The following is a 22,078-nucleotide window of genomic DNA, read 5'->3' on the forward strand; positions in this document are numbered from 1 at the left end:
AAACAAAACCATGTATACCTTTATTTTCAATATCACAGAAACCTTTTCTTGCTTTATTCTTTGCTATTAGGCTGCGGGTTCGTCCACCGCTGCTCACTGTCTGATTCTAAGACTGTACCTGCTCATGCATGCCTGTTTGGGACCCAAAGAATGCCAAGTGCTAAATTTAGCACTTGGAACAAAGAACAGGAAGTTTCAAAACAAAGGCAGTATTTACTTTTTATTTTTATGCTCTTAAGGAAACTATGTCTCTTCTAAATTTTCTGTGTTCAGCAGCTCTCATAGGTGGTGGTGCATCTTAGTTCAATGAATGAAACACAGTAGAAGCAGAGCATTCTAACGGTGCTATTCTGCACTGCAGCTTTTCTTAATTTATTCACTCATTCACCGTTTGTTCCTTTAGGGCTTGGTATATGCCATTTGCTGTTCCATCATGTCCATCATGAGATACTGGGCACTGTGGGATAGAGACACATTAGTGAGATGGTTTCTGCCTTGACAGAATTCATTTAACCTACATGAAAAAGTCTATACACATGCTTTAACACAGAGGAAACTCTGGTAGCATCTCAGAAGAAAAGTAACAACCTTTTCGGAGGCTGTAGGAGTTGGGGATTGATAAGGAGAGATTGTCTAAGTCTCCAGATAAGCTAGCCATTTAGCCAGGTCAAGGTAGCTCACCCTATGGGAAGGTCTCGAGAACTTTCTCTGAGCACGTGAGAGATGTGCAATCCATGTTTATAAAGACTTCGCTTGCCACCATCTCTCTCAGTGTTGTCTTTGTCCCTGGCTCCCATTCTAACACAGCCCAACAAGTTGTGACGAGTGCATTCTGCTGAATAAGGACAAAGCTTAAATCAGATGCAAATTTCTTAATGCTTCCTTTCCACTTACTGACACTTGCCATTTATATGCAAATGTCAGTCTTTTCTCTGATCTTTCTGCAATGCTTGGTCCCACCAACTTTGCCCTAACCCAGCCTTAGATAATGGAGAGCTGTGTTAACTCTGGATCCAGATTTAACTGTTTGTCCACTCAGTAACTCAAAAAACCAAAAGTCTTGGGTCATTATTCTTCAGGAAATAGCTCTCCTTAAAGATGTACATCGGAGTCCGGGTGATAATGGAATCATAAACTATGGGTGTTAGTCAAAGTGCTTAAAGGTAAATTTCCTGGCTGGATTTCCGCATCCATGAAAGATGATCATTTTTCAAAATCTCCAGTTTAGCAATCTCATGCCTTTGGCAGAAATGTGCACTGGTGGATTACTAACAGGCTTGTTGAGCACATACATACCCAATCAGGACTTTTCACTAATAGATGCATCAGCATTGATTTTTCTGTTTTTCTTAAATGCTTATTTCTGATGAAATCTGTCCAGCCTGCTCAGAGGATGAAAGCTGAGCTCTGCATTATTCATAGCAGCTTAGGGTGAAATAAACGCTTGCCTAATACTGTATGGCTCAGTGCCCCTGTGTCATAACTATGCATGCCATAAAAGCAGTGATAAACATGATATATTTTTATAACTCTGAATGCTCTATGTGTCAATAAAATATTTTTTAAACTGGATGAAGGCTGCAGTGAACCTGCCTCCCTGCTGAAGCACTGAGTCCCAGTGTCCCGGGTCTGATTCAGCCCGAATGGCAGAATCATCAATCGTCTGTGATGAAATTAGGTGCCTAGAGCTTGTGGCATATACAATGTTTTAGTCCTAATGGTCTGAGAGTTTTTTCCCTGATATGCATTGAGAAACGCTTCCCTTGCTTCTCGTTGGGGAAATGGATCGCAGCCACAATCGACCAGATGAGCTAAATGACCTTTCCTTATTTGAAATGCCCTGGGATTTTACAAGAGGAAAAGATCCATATATGCAAGAGGAAGTGCAATGTAAACTTTTCAAAGGCACTTTAATAGGCTGCTTTTAAAATATAATTTAAATGTGGAGGAACCCCAGTACGGAATACTTATATTGACTAAAGACAAGATGTCTTTCAGACTTTGGAGGCACGGCATTATTTATTCTGTAGCAAACAGCAAATAAAAGATGCTGTCAATAGTATTGCTTTTGTCTATACAGGGCTTTGTATTTGCTAAAGCATGTTATGTTTAGTTCTTGCAATAATATCCAGAAGAAAGAGTTGTGTCTTATTCCATTGTACAGACAGTGAGCTTAAGAAACTCCACAGTCAACAACAGAGCGTGCCAGGATGGGTTAGACCAAAATTGTTCTTTCTGTTACCCGCCATTGTCTCCCCAATATTTTAGTAGGAGTAGCAATGAGCCATTCTATAATGAAAGTATTTTGCATGTAGGACAATGAATAAGAAAGTAAACTTTAAATGGTACGCTAGTTGCTGATACAACCACACCCTTCCGTCTTTACATATAAAGGTCAACAGCAAACATCGCTATATTTTTGCAATACCTGATGAGGAAGACATTGTTATTTCTCAACTTGCAAGCTTCCAAAACAGGCTGAATAAGAATACTTTCTCTGCATTGATTACAAAAGACACATGTTTCACATTTCCCCGAGTCAACTCTCTGTACCTGGGTACCGTTGTTGTTAGGGATTTGATTTTGTTTAATTTTGTTTTGTTGTCATTGGAGATAGCTAAGTGGCTGTGAGAGGAATTAGTGTTTATTTAGGACTATTCATCATGCCTGTTACACAATTCAAGGCCCAGGGCTAACCACTTCACATCTATTAACAGCTCAGTCTCCAAGCAGCTTCCTAAATTAATCTGCTTGCCAAAAGTATCCTCTGATTCACAGTTAAGAGGGAAAGGAAATCCTCCAGTTCCCTGGGATAGTGCTCATTAGCATAGGGCACATATAGACATTGCAGATCTCCTCGGATTTGCTGGTATTTACATACTGTTTGACATGCATTAGGATGTAAAGGATGGGCACTCTAAAATGTTAGCCCACTGGGCAAATGAACTAGAATCAAATGCATACTGTTAGCACTGCTTTCCTGTTCAATTACACAGCGGTTTGGTTAAGAGTTGAGTTGACACAAGCCTGCCAATCCCCATTCTTTATGATAGTCAAATGTCAAGTACGTTGCAAGCGAGCATTGGCATATGACAAATCGATACAAAATCAGTGGTAATGAGGGCTTTATGGAAGTCCAGGTTACACACTTAGGTGAGGATAAATGAAACTGTAAGAAACGAGGTCAGGGCAGATTTTAGGTTCAGGCTCCTCTGGTTCTTCTTAGCAGATATGCTGTTTTCATTCTCCTCTGTGATAATACCCTTTAGAACGTAAGTCAGCTGAGCCACAGTCGCATCCCCGTTCACTGTTCCTAAGCTTCTCGATGCTGCAATATACCTAACACCACGTACAGAGGTACTGTCATGCACATTTGGTTTACTTCTTCATTGACGATGGATTCCAAGTACAGAGGAGTGAAATGACTTGGACTTCAAAGAGAGTGACAAAGTGTGTGAGATCAGCAATAAAAATCTAGGCTCATTAATTATAGAATTTAGAAATTTTCAATTTTTGGCCCCTGATCTTTCATGGTGGCTGGAGTTTTGACACCTCTCACCTGAGCGAGTGTGCCAGGAATGCTCAAAACATCTTCCAAACAGCAGAAGGACCATTTGAACTGAAGAGGAGTCTTCGGGCATGCCATATTCTGGGAATACAGACTTGATCAAATAATTTGATTTCTCTGAGACTGTTTTTATTTCTCAGGTAACAGAAGCAAAATATGTATCACAGTGTTTGACACATATTGGGATTTCTGGTATATATGAAGCATTCAAGATACAATAGCAATTATTCTTAATTTGCTTTTCTTCACCACCATCACCATGGAATATTGGCAAGGTCTTAGACCATTTTGTCATAGATCAGGATTCACATACCTGTCATTCTACAATTACTCTGTGTGTCTCTAGAAACATCTCTTGTCCTCCCAGAATCTCTGTAACTCCATCTAAAAATTGAGGATAACAGAATTATCTAGGTGCAATATTGTAAGTAGTACAGTACAGATCACATTACAAATCACTAAAAATGAAAGTTATAATATTTATTAAATAACAATGTATACTTATAAATATATAATTTTAAATAGATGTAATATAACCTATGCAATATATATGTGCTATAATATATGAATGAGACATATATTGAAATATTATATTATTTATTATTATCATCATTATTCACATTTATGAAGGGACACATTTAACCATGTATTTTTGCCAGTGAACTATTTCTACTCTAATTTTTAAATGCAGAGAAATTAGCAAGGTGATTATAGTTACAAATCTTTACCAAAAAAGGAGTAAAGAATAGAGATTTTAAAAACCAATGATTAATGAGCTTCAATCCCTAACTGAAAAAGAAAGAAAAAAAGGACTTTCTGAGGATGACCTCTGGGTCTTTCCTCTTTAGCTACATTCTATTCTCATGTTTATCTCTTTTCAGGATTGAAAAACATCTGAATGGTCCCTCATTCAGTCATTAAGAAGGGACCAGGAACATAACACTCCACTCTCTTCTCATTTGAGACCCACCTGCGTGGAGATCACTGGGGGCATTAGAGTAAGGATGACACTATCAGTCATTACATTTTGCATTTCTATAGTGATTTATTCTTTGCAAAATTGATACTCATTCATCCCGCAAGAACTTCATCCATTTGGCCGGGCCTTCCATCCTGTTGGTTTATACTAACTGGTGATGAAGACACTCAGATTCTTTAGTCAGAAAATGTTTGTTTCCCAAATCTATAGAAGTAGCCTAGCTGATTTTAAATTCAGCTAATACGAAACCATTTTGAATTAGGCATAATTAACAGCAAAACAAAAACAAAAACAAAAACATTTTAACTAACTGGTTTACACTCCTCCCTAGTGCTCTCATTAGATAACAAATGTTGGGACATTTCTTCTATGGCAAAGACCTTATAAATGAGGTACATTAGGGGTGAGGAAAAGAGGCTTGGAAACATTGAGCAACTTGCTGAGAATTACTCAGCTGGTGAAGACCAAAAGTTGGATTTGAACTCGGGCAGTCTATGTTTGCAGTCTAAACTGATCATTTTTATAACACATAGTATTGTCTTGCTCATCAGTTTCATATTCTCAAAACATAGAGACAAGGTTAAGGAGATTACACAAAGTCTAGAATAAATGCTTGGGAGACTTGAGATTTAAATGTGAAGATTCTTCTTCCTTACATTAAGAATTCTGGATTTGGGAGTGAGGGCAGAATTAGTGCGAGATAAGATTTTACATAATTCCGTTTTTTTGACTAGCTGTGCAAGCACAAAATTCAGCGATCTCTCACCACCAATATCCCTCGCTGTTGTTTGCCTTGCAAACATATGGAATTGGCAATTAGCAGTTTACAGTCCTGATGTTTCACTTTCGCTGTCATCTGAGCTTTTTCTCAACTTAGTACTGTAGAAACCTGCCAAGCCTATAACAAGCTTTGAGAGATGGGGCCCAGCACTTGGGGAAACAGCTGACAGGCTGATCTGACCTGGTCTGCGTGTGTGTGTCAGCCTGTCTCCATTCTGTTGCAGTAACTTCCCTGGGTCCACAAATTTAAGTTTGTTTATGTAACTTGGCAGAGCACCCTGGCCGTGATAATGTGCTATGTTGTCTTCACAAGAAGACTGAAGGCCACATGGGTAACTCAGGCACTGGGTGGTAAAGAATTTGGCTTTGCCCAAGGAGAGATCTGGCTACTGCCCTCAGCTTCTAGGAGGTAACATTTGTCATACTTAATAGAAGTGCATTTGTTAAAGGTGGAGGCTGATGTCAAATCTTAGGGTGCAGCCAACAATACCTGATAGTCTTAGGGTGGGGGCTGAAAATGACAAAAGGGCAATCTTGTGATTTAGGTCGCACAGGATCAGTTGATCTCGAAACTGAGTCCAAGCATGAAGGTGATTACTGGTCAGTCATGTGTACATAATGGAGCCTTAGTGAAAACTCTGGACATTAAGGCTTGCGTGAAATTCCCCAGCTGGTGATAAATACTCTAAGAGACTTGTCAGATATCAATGCTGGGGGCATAATGCACCCTGAACATTTGTGTTGGAACCCTCCCAGACCCTACCCTATGAGTGTCTTCCTTTGGCTGGTTTTATTCTGTATCTTTTCCCTGTAATGAACCATAAGTGTGAGTATAATAGCTTTTAGTGTGTTCTGTCAGTCCTTGTAGTGAATTTTCAAAAACAAAAATCATCTTGGGGACTCTCAGAACTTGCAGTTGGTGTCAGAAGTGAGAGCAGCCTTGGTAACTGTGACCTCACGCTTCGCAGTTTGGCTAATTACGGGTGGGTACACAGAAAAAGAGAGACAGAGAGAGGGGAGGGAGAGAGAATAGCCAGCCTTGAAACTGGTGATTATATCCAAATCTTGGATCTGTTCCACCCTTTGGATAGCTTATTTCAACTCCGTGATTTTCCACCTGATAATATGGGGGTTGACACAACATACCTAGCAGGATTGCTGTGAGGATCAAAAAAGACCGTAGCTGCAGGGTGTTCCCAGCGTGATGCCTGACACCTGGTAGGTGCTTCGTAAACATTAGTTTACTGTTCAAAATTCAGGACAGGCTCTTGGAAGCAATCTGAGGAAAACTTCTACCCTGGGCTGAGTATAGCCATTTCAGACACAATTGTTGAAGAACTAGAAGAGAGTTCGGGGTGGTGGAAGGATGCTGCATCGCAGGTAGCAAATAGTTAAAGGTGAAACAACTTGCCCCTTCCTACATGCCCACAGAGAAACAATTCAGTAGAGCTTTTGAAGAACTGCTCTTGAAAGGGGAAGACCGAAGTTCTGCTGATTGGAGTGACTTCTTTGAGGAATCACAAGCTATGGGGTATAGACAGCATGTAAGTTCATGTATTTCTTCAAAGGGCATTTATTAGAATTTTTGATGTGCCTGAAGGATTATCAGGTAGAAGCTGAGGAATTATCAGTTAACAGACAAAATTCCTCTTCTCGTGAAATAAACAAGTAAGAATACAACGTACATGTCACGTACTAATCATTGCTGTGAAGCAAAATGAAGCAGGCGAAGTGGATGGAATGTGAGGAGGGCACTGTTATTTGATCATAGGGGGTCAATGGAAAGATGACGTTTTAATCAGACACCTGAGCACAGGGAGTGGACAAGCTTTGTCAGTATCTGGGGAAGGATGTTCGAGGCAGGGACATCTTAAAGTGAGACATTCCTGGATATGTTGGAAGAGCAGCAGGAGACCAACATGGACTTAACATTTAATTTTACTAAAACTCTCTAGTCAATTTATACATTTTAATTTAATTTAATCCTATTTCAATGTAATTTTTTTAATTGGACCAAATATTTCTACAGACCTCTGAAGGAATGTGTAACTAAGAAATAAAATTAAAAGAACTATGTAGTGGGACTTCCCCAATAAGTTATTAAAAAGTATTATAAAGTGACAGTGAGTAGAATATAGAGAGGATCCAAGAATCAACAGCCACGTTGGCGTAATGGCAGCAGCCTGGAAATGCTCCCTGAGATCTAGTAACTAACGTCTAAAACCACTACAGAACCATCAGAAACCATTAGTAAAGGGATAGATTATTCATTAAATTATATGGGGAATTTTTGCTAATTGGAAAATTAATAAGTTAGGATCTCCCCATACTCTAGGCACCAGAAGTATTTTTCAGATGAGTTAATTTTAAATATAAACATTGCAATCTACAAAAATGGGAAGACATCATGGATTAGTATTGGGACCATCTTAGGTTAGAAAATGGTTTGCAACATATTTAGTTCAAATATAAATTTAAAAAAAACATACATACATTAAAATACAGTAAATATTTCTCCAAAATTACTTGTGATTAATGTTTTCAAATCATACAAGAAGAAAATAGTTGAAGGGAAATGGCTACACAGGACATTTTTCTGCTATCTCAGCGTTTTTCTGTATTTTTCAGTTTCTTCTGTGTTCTAACCATAAGCCTGTTGGTGTTATCTGAAATTTGTTTTTTTAACCCCAAATTTAAAAGTTGTACTCATCAGAAGTTTTAAATTTAGCATTGTTTGCCATCAGTCATGTCCAGATAATATTTTTAAATCATGCTTCCCCATACAAGAAGCAGAGGAACTTAAATAGGCTTCAGAAAAGAACCATCTTGCTTGGATGGTTCATAATATTTCTGGTCGGTCATAATATTTCTGGAGACCATAATAAAATCCCCAACCACGGAAGGAGACATTTGAGAACATTTGGATCCCACTTTGAAAGTAGGATGTTTTATTTTCCCCTCCATTTCACTCACAATCAGAAACATATGGGATACTTTATTTGCAGGCTACAAAAAACAAATCAAACAGGCAATCCTGCTTTGGAAAGAATTTATTCTTCCTGTGGCTCAGGAGTCTAGCTCTGTGTCTGCACTTGCAAGCCGTCACTTTCTCTCTAGAGTCATCAAGGTTAATTGCCATTCTGTGCCCTCTGTTGCTGCCTCCACCCTGCGTGACGTTATCAGGTCTGGTCCCATTTACCCTCCTGACGCTAATTATTCTGTTGTCTTCTTTTGCTTCTTGGAAATGGGTTGTTTTACCTGATTTCTGCCAGTTGCTCTGTTAGGATTACTACTTGTGTGTTTGTTTTTCTGATGAGGCCCCGTATCTCTTTCTTTGAGTCTCCTGGTTCTCTACCCAAAGGTATTCGCTAGTCGCAGGCACCTCATTCCTACAGGGTTTTGTTGGTGAACCTGGAAGCAGGTGACAGAGGATGCGCCCACTGCCGATCCCTAGGTGTCGCCCCTCGCTCACACACAGCAAAGGAGTTGCTGAAAGGTGTGTTAACTACCTCGCTACATCACATACAGATTACCCCCACTATCCAAAACTAGAACATTCCTATAAAACCATTCATAATCTGAAATGGCATAAAGCAAAGAAGCCATTATCTCAGGACACACCTTGCTAAGGGATGCACACACAAAAAAATGGAGATACAGCACAGAGACTCACAGACACAGTTCCAAGCTATGGCGGCTGGATGCTGGGATGCTGAGTGTAGTTCTCAGGGAAAGAGCTTGGTGGGGCCACTCTCACGGCCCCAAGTGCTTGCTGCCTCTCCGAGGGCTCGCTGCAGAACCAACACTGAACAGTGTTTTTGCTTCTCATCTTTTTTCTTAACAATGAAATCCTCTTCAGATTTCTTTTGGTTAGCAAAAAACAGGCACTAAAGCAGGTCTTTTGTAAAAGTGAAGTGGTGTACAGCAAACTTTCTTCAACAGGAGAATACTGTAGTGGTTACATCTTTCTCTGTTGAACCGGTATTTTCTGCAACGGGACGTCATGACTGAATGCAGTGGGAAGACAGAAGCGGCTTTTTAGAATCAGACAGAATTTGCTGCTAGTGGGTTAAATCTAATCATTGATTTGTGGAATGTTTTAGAGCTTGAGGCCTCTCTTATAGCTGCATTTCTTAGATGTTCAACAATATTAATGTAACCTAAACTATGCTGATAACCTTGCCTTTTTTTCCCCTTCTCCTTGGGACCTCTCCTCTTTAGACTTCATTTCTGCCTGAAGATGGTTTAAGAACTCCTAGCAAAGGTTCTTTAACTCCCTTCTCCATCTTAAGAATATTCTAGCAACCCCCAAACAAGTTCTTCGAATGTATAAATGGTGACTGAGAACCACAGAAAGGTGAATAAAGTATTTGTGAGATAAATCAATCGTAGCATGGAATATCAGTAATTTGAGTCAGGGACTAGATCTTGCTTTAGACGCTGGCACCTCGGATATGCTGAACAAAAAAAAATGTTAATGGAACAATACTTTCACAGTGGGAAGAGGTATCTAAGTGACTTGATCCAAGCACAAATCTATAAGTGTTTATTTTGCAGATCACAAAAACAAAACACAGTGATTTGCAAAATATTAAAAAGTAGAAGTATTCGCATGTAGGCATGGGTATAAAGTTGCAGTAAAAAATTAAATATCAGGAAATATGGATGCCTAAAGAAGGCTTTCTCTGTGACACTAAATTTTCATCACTTTGGGGAATTTAAGGATTTATGACCAGACCCATTCATGCAGGTGTCAGAGGTAAGAAGTTGTTGCGTGGGTTATGGTTTAAAGTCCTTCGTGAAACTCATTCTTATTGACTAGCTTACTGGTCTTTTTCCATATCCTCGCCTTATATGGTGCTGATGGAGAATGCTGACTGATATGTTTTTTTTCTTTTCCCTCTGCATAAAAAGTTTTAATTTTTCCAAACAAAAATTTTCAAATGGCAAAAACAGAAATTCAAAAGTTGCAAATTTGCAGCTGTAGGCTGTGGGGAGAGGAAAACTGTACCCATCAAATCTGCAAAATATGTGAGCACGTAGAAAAATCAATTGATTGGCAGCTGTGGGGATTTATGTCTCTCTTTAATTGCTTAAAATCAGTGAGTTGGGAGACTTCACTAGACTTGGCAGCATTTCAAGTTGAGGACTGTTCCTCTTTCGTAGGAGACTGAGAAGGCTGAAATGTAAATGATACCTTTAAAAAGAAAAAGGGAAGAGAAAGGAACAAGGGAAGATAATGGACAAGTTACAACCAGAGAAGATGGAGGAAGTTCAGTGTCATAACCTTAGGGAAGGTAAGGGGGGAGGAAGTTCAAGGAAGTCTAGAATTTTTATCATCAACGGCAGAGATGTTAACTATCCTAGACTGATACAAACAAATATATTTTAAAAATAGCAGTTAAAAAACCCTCAGCATTATATAACTGAGAATAGAGTTTTAATAAGAGGAAGTTATACTGCTGGAAACTTACCCAAACAATATACATTTTATACATTAACTCGGCTGTTAATTTATCAACAAAGTAGGCTATGATGGGATAGTTAAATATTATGAGCCATTTTCCATTTTCTTTTCCTTCTGAGGGGTCTAGTTACTAACTTTACTTTTCTTAAAAAATATTCCAGAAAAAAAAAAACCTAACAACAGAATATAGTAGATAATATAATTATGTGATCAGTTTTGAGATTTCTATGATTCTCTTTGTGTGTGTGCATGTGGGGGATAACAATTTCTTTCTGGTGTGAGGGAGAGATTTCATTACCTATTCACTCAATAAACATTGTGTAAACAACAACTCTGAACCAGACTCAGAAGAAAAAGATTCAGCTTGTAACTCAGAGATTTACCTAATAATGTTAGGATACAGTATCAGTCAGGGTTCCGTCCAGAGACAGAAATTTTTCTCAGCATCGTATTTCATTGTTTCTAGAATGCACGTGTTTCCACTTTCGTCATCTCTGAAATCTTGAAACATCTTAAAAGTAGTGGTATGTTATCATTTAATTAGATGCTTTCTAAATCCATGGAGGTGGAGGTCATGGAGAACTTCTAATTCTAAAAAAAAAAAAAAAAAAAGTTATTGGAACCCCAGGAAGCTACATCTGTGGATTCTCAGCTGCTTGTAACACTGAAGGTGTGGGAACTAGGAGGTAAATATAAACCTCATGCTTGTCATTGCCCACATGTCTGCCTGTCGCCACAGGGGGAAACAGTTTCTTCTTTTCCATTTTTAACATTTCATGGGGTGCCTCTTGCTGGTAGAGTTTAAATAGAACACTGTTGGCAAGAGACTCTGCTATATAGTCTAAAGGCTTTCAGCTCCTATACCACAGGGAATAACTGAAAGGACAGAGATAATGCTGACAATCTCTGTACAGACACATCAAATAATGAGCAAAGCACTTAAGCAACGTTGAGGTGTAACATTTGGATATTTGAAATTGCAAGGTACTAAAGGTAAATTGAAATTTGCAAATTTGCTAGTTTTTTAAATGAATTTCATATTTTATAGACTGTAAAGTAGGTATAATTAGCAAATTATATTAATGAGGAAGTTGAAGTTATAAAAGGTTGATTTTTCCAAGGTTATGCATGTACCAAGTGTTATGGTCAAGATTTGAATCCAGGTTTTTGAAAGATCAAAACCCATGATTTTTCCCCTGCACCAGGTTACTTCCCACTAGAAAGCTGAGGAAATAATGCTGCCACATTGAAAATACATGTTCAATACACAGAATGAAGCCTATCATTACAGGAGTGATGAAAAGGGAAACTTACAGAATTATTTTCTCTTATTGCTTTAGAATAGGGAAGATTTCAGAGATCACAAATTGTCCCTACATGCCTCTTGAGGTCTGGTGGATGTTGCAAAAATAAATCATTTTTACTTTTGATAAAAATTTTGTAAACAATGTGTGGATTTCTTTTCCTTCACCACTTTTTTGGTAACATCTAAATCCTCAGTTTAAAATATTTTAATATTCTAAATCTTATATATTCTTAAATCAAGGTAGGTTTTTGTTTTTATCATAGTACATATGTTTTTCTGTCATATTGCCAGTGCTCTCCTGTTTTGATTATTGCATATTGGTATAAAAGCTAGCATTCTAAATCCCTCTCATTCATCTTGTTTTCCAGCTTGTCTGATATATATTCACTTATTTTATCATTTTTGTTTAGAAAATTGTCATATCACACTTCTAAAAAACACCATGGAAATTTTTGCTCAGATTCCTTCATCTTCCAAATTAAAGCCTCAACTGGAATCATTCCTTCAGGGGTTCTTCATATTTTCTGTGTTTCTTAAGATTTTTGCTGTAGCCCTCAGTAATGCTTTGTAGATTTTCTCATAATAGTTCCTGAAACTTTCTTTTTAAGTTTATTCCTAAGTATTTTGTCATATGGTTAGTATTGACAATGTCATTTATTTTCCATTAAGCTTTATGTTTTTGTTTTTTGTGTTTTTTTTTTTTTTTGCTGGTATAAAGAATATATTAATTAAAAAAAAAAGTTTATCACAATCTACCCATATACTCCAACACATTTTAATAGTTTGTTTTTTTGTCTAATTATACAATGATATAATCTACAAGTAGTTCTAATTGTCCTGCTTTGGAATTTTATTGCTATATTTCTTATTTTCCCCTTCCTCTTCCTTTTCTTCCTTTATCTCATCTTTCTTCTCCTCCTCATTCCTCTTTTTTTTTTCTTCCTCCTCCCCCACCTCTTCCCTCCACTGTCACCATCCTCCTCTTTCTTCTCCTCTTCCTTCTTCCATGATGGTTACTAGACCTTCCAAAGGATTGACAGTTGTGATAGAAAGTGATGGTGGTAGTAGGAGCCTTGCCTCTGACTCTATTGTTAATGGCTGGTGTAGTATTGAACAACTCTTGGATTCTTGTCATAAACACTGCATGTTTACAGTGTATTATTTTTAATATCATGCTGAATTTGATTGGCTAGTACTTTAGATTTCACATTTAAACTCAAAAGTGAGTTTTCTGTAGTTTTACTTTTATGACCTATTTATTATTTGAAAGTAGAAATTGGGAGATTTTCCACAATTATGTGTTCTTAATGTTGTATTGAGTTTTATAACCATACTTTGTCTAAATTCTATGTTTAACCAGTTTTATTACTTACCACTGGTTATTTTATACCAACACTTGCATAGTGGCTGTTCTGCTCATCTCTTATTAAGAGGAAATTACTATAACGCACAGCTTGCTCTGTCCCTCTTGCCAGATGCTATGCATAAGGTCTACTCTGAATTCCTTGTCATTCACTCACTCTCATCTAAGAAGGACTTCACTGGTTACTTTTGTTTTTCACAAAACCTATGTCAGTATCTTCCATCCTTTAGGATGAAAAAAACCTTTTGAAGCCAGTCTGTGATTTTACCTACACAGAAGCAGCTCTTTCCACCTAAATGTCTTCTGAAGTGTTTTCAAATCTTTGAAATTTATCTTTTGAAATTTCAATTTTCCTTGTAAATCACATCACCTGTTTTACCCCGTAGGATTGTGATTGCTGAATTGCTAATATATTTTAGCTAAGTTTTCTTCCATTTTTGTACTCTTTCTGTTCTGTGAGTTTTATTATATTTTTATGGGAGTGTTTCTTGGCTGTGTCATCCTCTACTCAGAACTTCCATTGGCTTCCTGTTTTACTCAGAGCCAAAGCGAGGGCTTAGTTTTGCCCTCCAAGGTATGGATGGTGCTTCTCCCTTGCTTCTTTGAGCTGTCCCCTACTTAACTCTCACTTGTCTCACTGTTGGCTATGACACTTGTCCTTCCCTCTTCGTGGAATGTTCTCCCCATAAACAAATGCACAACTAGATCCTTCACCTCCTCAAGGGTCTTGATTCCAAACTCACCCTCCTATAAAGCTTCCTCCAATTTTAATCTCCCATTAACATTTTGTGTTCCCATTGCCTGATTTACTTAGTTTTCTTATCATTACATGAAATGCTTTGCATTTTACTTACACATCATTTTTACTGTTGGTCTATTTCATGGAAATATAAGCTTTACAAGGGCAGGGCTTCTGTTGTTTTGTTTACTCCCGCAACCCCTGTTCCCAGAGTGAGGCATGGCACTTAATAGCTGTTGATTGAGGAAAAAATGCACAATGGGAGAGTTGTGAGTTAAGTTTTATTTAGGTCAAAATGAGGACTATAGCCCTGGAGATAGCCTCTCTGATAACTTTGAGGAGCTACTCCGAAGAAGTAAGGGGAGAGCTCAGTATATATAGGTGATTTTGGTGAAGGGGGATACATGCATTCACGCACACATTTTGGCAGAAGGTCGCTGCTAGTCACAAGCAGGTTGCTGCTAGTCATGAGGAGCCGACATCTCCATTAATGATTTTAGTGCTTTTCTAGACATGAGGAGATGCAAGAAGATGGGTTCATAAAATCTGAAAAATATCCAGCTATCTGAAGGCTTCTTCTGCTAGTTTTTCCCAGAGCACAGAGTGTCCCATTCCTGATCTCTACCCTGAACTCCCTTCACAGAGTGTGGAAGATTAGCATCTGCGGTGGCCAGTGACTTCATTCTTGTAGTGCCAGATGGTGAGTGACAAATTTTAGTTGGCAATGAGACTCAATAAATCTCCTTAGAATGAATACATAATGAGATTTGATTTAAAAAATGGCAATAATGTGATTGATTACTTTGGGAGTATGATTTGCAATATCCAGACTACTATTGGAATTTCCACCTGGAATTACCACTGAGATGAAGGCCTAGGACTGTGGAAAGGGACATGGGCATCCCTTGGACCAAAGCTTTCTCTTGGATGGTTTTGTGCTTTATAGCAGTGGGTGCTACAACCAACACAGTATTATGAAAGCCACGATGCTGGCTGTAGTAGCTCTAATGTTGCAATGTAAGAAAAGCTAATATTCTTTTGCAGAGTTCATCCCAGCCAGGGTTGTATTTACTCACTGATATTTACATTTTATAGCAATACTCCTAGAGTTCACTTCCAAGCAGCATCCTTGTTAATGTCCAGTCTGATTGACTGTGAAAGTATTTTGAACACCATCTCTGCTTAGAGATTTAGAAACACCATCATTGGAATTCTTTCAAGAAAAATAAATTGTTGTGGAAGGTCTGAAATGTTTTAGAGTCTCACTTCTTCTTCTCTCCATTGAAGTAATTATTTTCTGTCTGGATTTGTGGTAGAGCAGTTTCTAAGAAAGTCAACAATAACGTTAGTGTAGAACACCCCATAAACTCTCATGGATTCCATTGGCAGTTTCCCTTTTGCACCCTTCCTCTGCTCTAGAATGGTCTTCCCTGTATCTTGTACACTGGAATTTTTCTTGATATTTTCCTTTTGGATCCAGTGTTACCTTTACAGAGAGACAAGCCCTGTCTGCATTGTCTAAAGTAACTCATCACAATGGTCTCATTACTTGATTTTTTTTTTCAACATATTGTCATTACCTGAAGTTATTCACTTATGTATTTCTTTATGTATATATGTAGTTAACTGTCTGTCTGTTCCTTCACTAGGTTACAAGTTCCATGGTGGCAAGACCTTGCTGTCTTTGTCAGTACTGTATCCCCACCACATAAAACAGTGCCTGGCACATATTAGACTTTCAATACATATTTTGTTAATGAAACAAATTAACATTGATCTCCTAAAGTAGCTTGACAGGTTCTCTGATGTCATTACTGAGGCATGAGGCAGGGGTTATAGAAAATAAAAACAGAAAACATAAGAGAATAGCTCTTAGGACACGAAATACAATGAAAGGCCACCCAGTTGCCTTGTGAACTGTTTTATCATGTGTGGCATCTGGGAGCTGCTCATACCAGTCCTGTTTTCATTCTGTCAACAACCTGCTGCCACAGCCATTGGAAGTGATGCATTTATGTACCAAGGCAAGAGAGTTACTTTTGATTTTTTTTTTCTTGTAACACATTCAAAAATACAATTCTAAAAGATAAAGTGTCTGGGGGAGGATAGGTGTGAGAATTGTATGATTCAAACCAGAAACTTACATAAGGGTTGAATCTGGTCTCAACATAAAGTGGTAGTTGAATTTTGGAAAACTGAAACGATGTTATTTGGCTGAGCTGTAGGTGCACTTCAGTGATATTATATGATTTTTATTTGAATAGAAAAAAAGGCATTTAACTAAATTCTTATTTACATTAGCTCTAGTCTCCAATATCACCTACAAATGTTATGTTTAGAGGTGTATCATATTTACTGAGTATTTCTATGGCAAAAAAAATATATGCTGGGTCATTCATTCATTCAATAAATATTTTCAAGCAAAAAAAAAATAAATAAATGCCAGGCAATGTGCTAGGCTCTGCAGATAAACAGAAAGCATTCTCTGTCCTCTGGTTGTCAACACCTACTACATAAAAGCCAATCTGCCCTGCAGTGGAGGCAATGTGAAATTATAGCATTATCAAGGGCTATTGTGAAAAATTAAAGTATCGTAAACTGTGGGACTAACCATGTGACTGGCATCCAGTGAAAGCACAAAGATCATCCAAACCTACATGTGTGTGTGTGGGAGTACTGGGTTGTGTCTGAGGTGGGTGTGTGGATTCAATCACAATATGGTTGGAGAAAGAAACAAAATACAAATAATACGAAAGCCAGGCAACCAATGTTATCTATGAATCTTTGATAATGGATCCAGACATTCAGAGGAAGATCACTAAAGCTGCTCCAATTGCATAGTCTTAGTCAATTTAAAATAATAAGCTTTGAGGGATTAATGAGTTAATTTAGTAAAAAAATAGAAGGGAGCTGGTCATTGTAGACCAGATGAGCAAGACTTGATGGAGATTCGATTAACTAATCTTTAAGACATCTTGCTATCTAGCAATTTATCCATTCTCTTTTGGATTACAAAGATAAGTTATAGCTAGATAAATTAGGAAAGGCCAAGAATATTTTTCTAGGCAGTGGTTCTCAAAATGTAGTCCCTAAACTTGCAGCATCAACACCACCCAGAATTTATGAGAAATGCAAATTCTCTGACCCCACTCCTTAACTCTGTAGGGACAATAGTCTACTTTCTAACAAGGCTTCCTGGTGATTCTGAGTTATACACAAGCTTGAGAACCACTGTTCAAGGGCATGGGTATATAAAAAAATTATTGAAAAAAGTAAGAAGCAAAATTAAAGGTCAACTATGACTGAGATGTGGGTTTGCTATCAAGTCGCCTGACAAGTGAATCCCAGAAGAAGTATTTTTTCAGTCTCTTGGCGAGGAGAGCCCGAGGTGACCAGGTTCCCTGAGCAGCTTATCTGACTTCTTCTTGACCCATATATTTAGTCTGTACGTTTCCTGTGTCATGCTGTTCCCTCCCTCTAAATACCCTTTCTTTCTGTCTCCATTTATGAAGTCTACCCATTTTTGTTAAGTCTTTCATAAAGTATCAAAAGATTCCTTTTTCTGAAAACTTTTTTATACCAGTGATGTCTATGTTACTTGTCAGTTTTTTGAAATTTCATTTATTGTTTAAACTTTTTATTGAACAGTGTATATACAAAAATGTGCCAATATCTCTTGTGTATAGATTGAGGGGATTAAAAAAATACACCTATGGAAGTAACACTCAAAGAACAAAACATTGCCAGCACCCAGAAGCCCTGCTTATGCTCTGTTCCAGTCACTACCTACCTCCAGGATGAAAACACTGATTACCTCTGACAGCTTATATCAGTTTGGGAAACTCTTACCTATAATTGTTCCATTTGTTTTTATTTTAACCAAATGAGTTGTTTGCGTGTAGATCCCTTTTTATTGGATATTTCATTAGGTTGCTGAAGTAGCACTTCTAATAGCAACATGGAATTTTTGAAATATCATTTCTAATAACCTGTTGTGTCTCCGAACCTCTGGCAGAATCCATGTTCTTTGAGATTTTTGCAAATTGGGAAAGAAATCATCCAGCATATTATCTGCTATAATCAGGGCAGCAAAAAGCAACAAAGGAACTATACAGGCCTTTAAAAATCTCTCTCCAAACTTCCTTGTTCTCTGACACCTGACTACCTCTTTTCTTTCAATCAAATGGCCTGAAATCAATCCTTCATCTCAAAACACATGCTCCTCTACCATCACCCTCCCTTCCTCTTTGCAGACCCTCTTTGACGTGTCCTGCCCTCCTTTCCACTCCACCTGGTAACCTTGCTGGAATGAGAGAGGTGTTAATGTAATAGGGAAGAATGAATCTGACTCCATACTAGATCTATTCCTTTAAATTTCCCCCCATGCTCCGTTTCCTGTGCTTAGTCCTGCCGGTTGCACACCTTTGGTAAAATAATGTTACCTAGTGCCTGAAATATACAGGATAGCCATTCTCAAGGCTCTGACCTTTAAGGATATAACACTTTTTCATTCATACAGAGATAAAAAGTTGCAGAACAGAGGATAACATTTGTCTTGTTGGAGGTTTATAGGAACATTGTGACCTGACTCACATGGACAGCTGCCAGAGCAAAGGATTCTGACACCAAGAAGTTTGCAACAACCAACCACATTCCCTCCCCCTTTTAGTATAAAAGGAGCCTGAATCCTGACGTGGGTAAGATGGTTCTCTAGGACATTAGTCCCCCATCTTCTCCATCTGCTGGCTTTCCAAGTACAGTCATTATTTCTTGCCCCAACACCTCGTCTCCCGATTCCCTGGCCTGCCACGTGGAGAGCAGAATGAGTTTGGACTTGATAACATTACTTTTTCAGTTCTCTGCAGCACTGGCTTACCCTCTTCAGAAATGATCACTTGTACCAGTACTTCTTCTCTGGTGTTCATCCATTTAGACCCTCAAATGAAAGCTCCAAGAGAACAGGGTTCCTGTCTCATTTATCGTTGTCCTTATAACATTCAAAATGACCTGACACCTAGTAGGTGCCCCCAAAAGCTCATTTGAAGTAATGAATTATATGCATGAGTAACAAAGTTTTAAATCAATAAATATTTCAAGTGAGAGATTTTTGAATTTGAAACATCTTGGCTCTGCCAGTGATGAATCACTTGACCCACTGAGTCATGAACTTCCCTGTGCCTCAGATTCCCCTTTCGTAAAACTGAAGACTGTGAAGATATCCCAGGTCTTGAACTCCACAGCGAGCATAAAGGAAATATGTGAAGATGGGGATGATGGCAAACAGGCCTTCTGAGGAGCTGCCTCTGCTAAACTCCAGGAGATTATTATGAAGGGAGAATGTGCATCTAATATTGCTTCAGATGCTAGTATTTCTAGAGATGCTGAAGCTCCAGATGTTTCCTCAGTGAAACTCTCATGAAATGTGCACAATGAATTCTATTAAGAAACTGAAAACACCCTTAGCTGAAAAGCATCCACAGCATAATTAACTCTTTGTTTTGGGGGCCAGAGAAGCACCAGCCATACTTTGAACCATTGACCATTTCATCATCCTTAAACAAAAATATATCTCAGGGTACAATTCATCAGATTTCTCAAGATTTCTTAAACATAAAGAGAGACTTGTAAAGGACATCTTTTTATATTTCTGAAAGAGTGGGAGTCGTGATCTTTTTCTCAAAACTGTCTTTCCTCCCTGTGTACATACTTTTGTAAAGTGACATTTTGATATCAGACCATTTGATATATGTTCTGGTAGCAAAGTGGCCATAACTCAAATTTCAGGGACCGCTGCCTTTCCCAGAATTTCATACAAAATAAGTCAATGTCTAGATATGAATATATACTCACAGAGTTAAAATTTCCTACACATTTAAATTTTATTAATAATCATGATGTTTAGTAAAGAAGCCAACTAATGAAATATTGAAACCAACTTAGACATAAAGCAATTATGCCAATAGGGGAGTGATTGAGCTAACTCACTTACTTGACAAAATATTAACATGTTCAAAAATGACAGGAAATCTCTTTTGGAAGAATGAGAAGATAAATCACATCTAATGTCAAATAAAAACAGCAAAATTCTATAAGATATTTGGAATATGAAGCTAAAGTTTTTTAAAAAGTTGCTGAATTAAAAATGCTGGTAGAAAAATATGAAGAATGGATGGGTTAGGGAGGGAAATTATAAGTAATTACAATTATAAAATTATAAATTATAAATGAAATCTTTTTATTTTGATCTCCATTTTCTGGATAATGACTATCAATGAAAATGTTTTCCCATATTTGAGTGTTTATGAGTGTATGTATATTGCATCTTCTGCCAAATTTATTGCATAATGTAGAACAGTTATCTATATTGGAACAAAATGAAAACCAGCCATAACATCAAGCAGGGTCTTACCCTGCTCTGTTCACGTTTTTTATCTTGAGTTTGATAAGTTTTTTATCTCAACTCTGCTTTGCTCTGCCCGTATGCACATGACTTTCTTGCAAATTCAGATGAAGGAAGATTTAAAATGAGACCAGACGCTAATTTCCTCAGCATCTTCTCTTAGACAAATTGCCAGATGCTCCCTCGGTGGGGGAAGATGAGCTGCAGTGGTTGTCACAGGGGTTAGAAGAAAACGCCTAACGAAGCACCTGCAGGAACAGGTTAAGGCTGAAACCATCTCTGGGGGAAGCCCCGGGGCGGGCTCGAGCCCTCACCTGGGCTCTCGCAGGTCAGCACATCTCACCTGGGCTCTCTCAGGCGGGCGCGCCTCTCCGGGGCTCTCTCAGGCCGGCGCGCCTCGGCCGGGCTCCCTCAGGCCGGCGCGCCTCGGCCGGGCTCCCTCAGGCCGGCGCGCCTCAGCCGGGCTCTCTCAGGCCGGCGCTCCTCTCCGGGGCTCTCTCAGGCCGGCGCGCCTCAGCCGGGCTCCCTCAGGCCGGCGCGCCTCTCCGGGGCTCTCTCAGGCCGGCGCGCCTCGGCCGGGCTCCCTCAGAACGGCGCTCCTCGGCCGGGCTCTCTCAGGCCGGCGCTCCTCTCCGGGGCTCTCTCAGGCCGGCGCGCCTCAGCCGGGCTCCCTCAGGCCGGCGCTCCTCTCCGGGGCTCTCTCAGGCCGGCGCGCCTCGGCCGGGCTCCCTCAGGCCGGCGCTCCTCGGCCGGGCTCTCTCAGGCCGGCGCTCCTCTCCGGGGCTCTCTCAGGCCGGCGCGCCTCGGCCGGGCTCCCTCAGAACGGCGCTCCTCGGCCGGGCTCTCTCAGGCCGGCGCTCCTCTCCGGGGCTCTCTCAGGCCGGCGCTCCTCGGCCGGGCTCTCTCAGGCCGGCGCTCCTCTCCGGGGCTCTCTCAGGCCGGCGCACCTCGGCCGGGCTCCCTCAGGCCGGCGCGCCTCTCCGGGGCTCTCTCAGGCCGGCGCGCCTCGGCCGGGCTCTCTCAGGCCGGCGCGCCTCGGCCGGGCTCTCTCAGGCCGGCGCGCCTGTGCAGACTGCACTTGACACCCTGAGAAAACAGGCCTAGAAGGAAATGTCAGCGTCGTTCCAGGGAGTTCATTTGTTGGCAGGCTATGTCGCAGTGTTCCAGGGAGACGAGATAAACTCTTACTCAGAAGTTCTACTTAGAATTCGAAGCACATTTACCCAAAATTAAAGCATCGTGTTTGATCGGCTTTTACAGGCCCAGACTCATTCAAAAATGAAGGGAGGGTCATGTATTCCTGGAAGACTCCTATTTTCGATCATGAGTGAGGTAGACTCAGAGATGGGGGGAGAGGCAGATTCACGGATGGGAGAGAGACAGGGAGACTGACAAACAGAAGCTGCTTGACGGTGTTCATTGCTAAGCAGATGATAAAAATGTCTGCGACCCTAATGACAAAACCAGCCTCTCACG

At 39.6% G+C, this 22,078-nt stretch overlaps 1 long non-coding RNA gene across 2 annotated transcripts; it reads right to left on the reverse strand.

Annotated features, from left to right (window-relative positions):
• Positions 1-207: 207 nt before the first annotated feature.
• On the reverse strand, positions 208-21,945 carry LOC135319796 (uncharacterized). Of its 2 annotated transcripts, none has more exons than XR_010378650.1 (5): positions 20,946-21,945; positions 11,178-11,385; positions 9,001-9,334; positions 3,882-3,952; positions 208-457 (listed from the first exon to the last, which is right to left on the reverse strand). It is a non-coding gene; the product is annotated as an uncharacterized LOC135319796 (long non-coding RNA). The 2 variants fall into 2 exon arrangements; XR_010378651.1 differs by having other exon boundaries at positions 8,949-9,334.
• Between the last annotated feature and the right edge of the window lie 133 nt (positions 21,946-22,078).

Source organism: Camelus dromedarius, chromosome 32 (genome assembly GCF_036321535.1).
Source record: "Camelus dromedarius isolate mCamDro1 chromosome 32, mCamDro1.pat, whole genome shotgun sequence".
Classification (NCBI taxonomy): Eukaryota; Metazoa; Chordata; class Mammalia; order Artiodactyla; family Camelidae; genus Camelus; species Camelus dromedarius.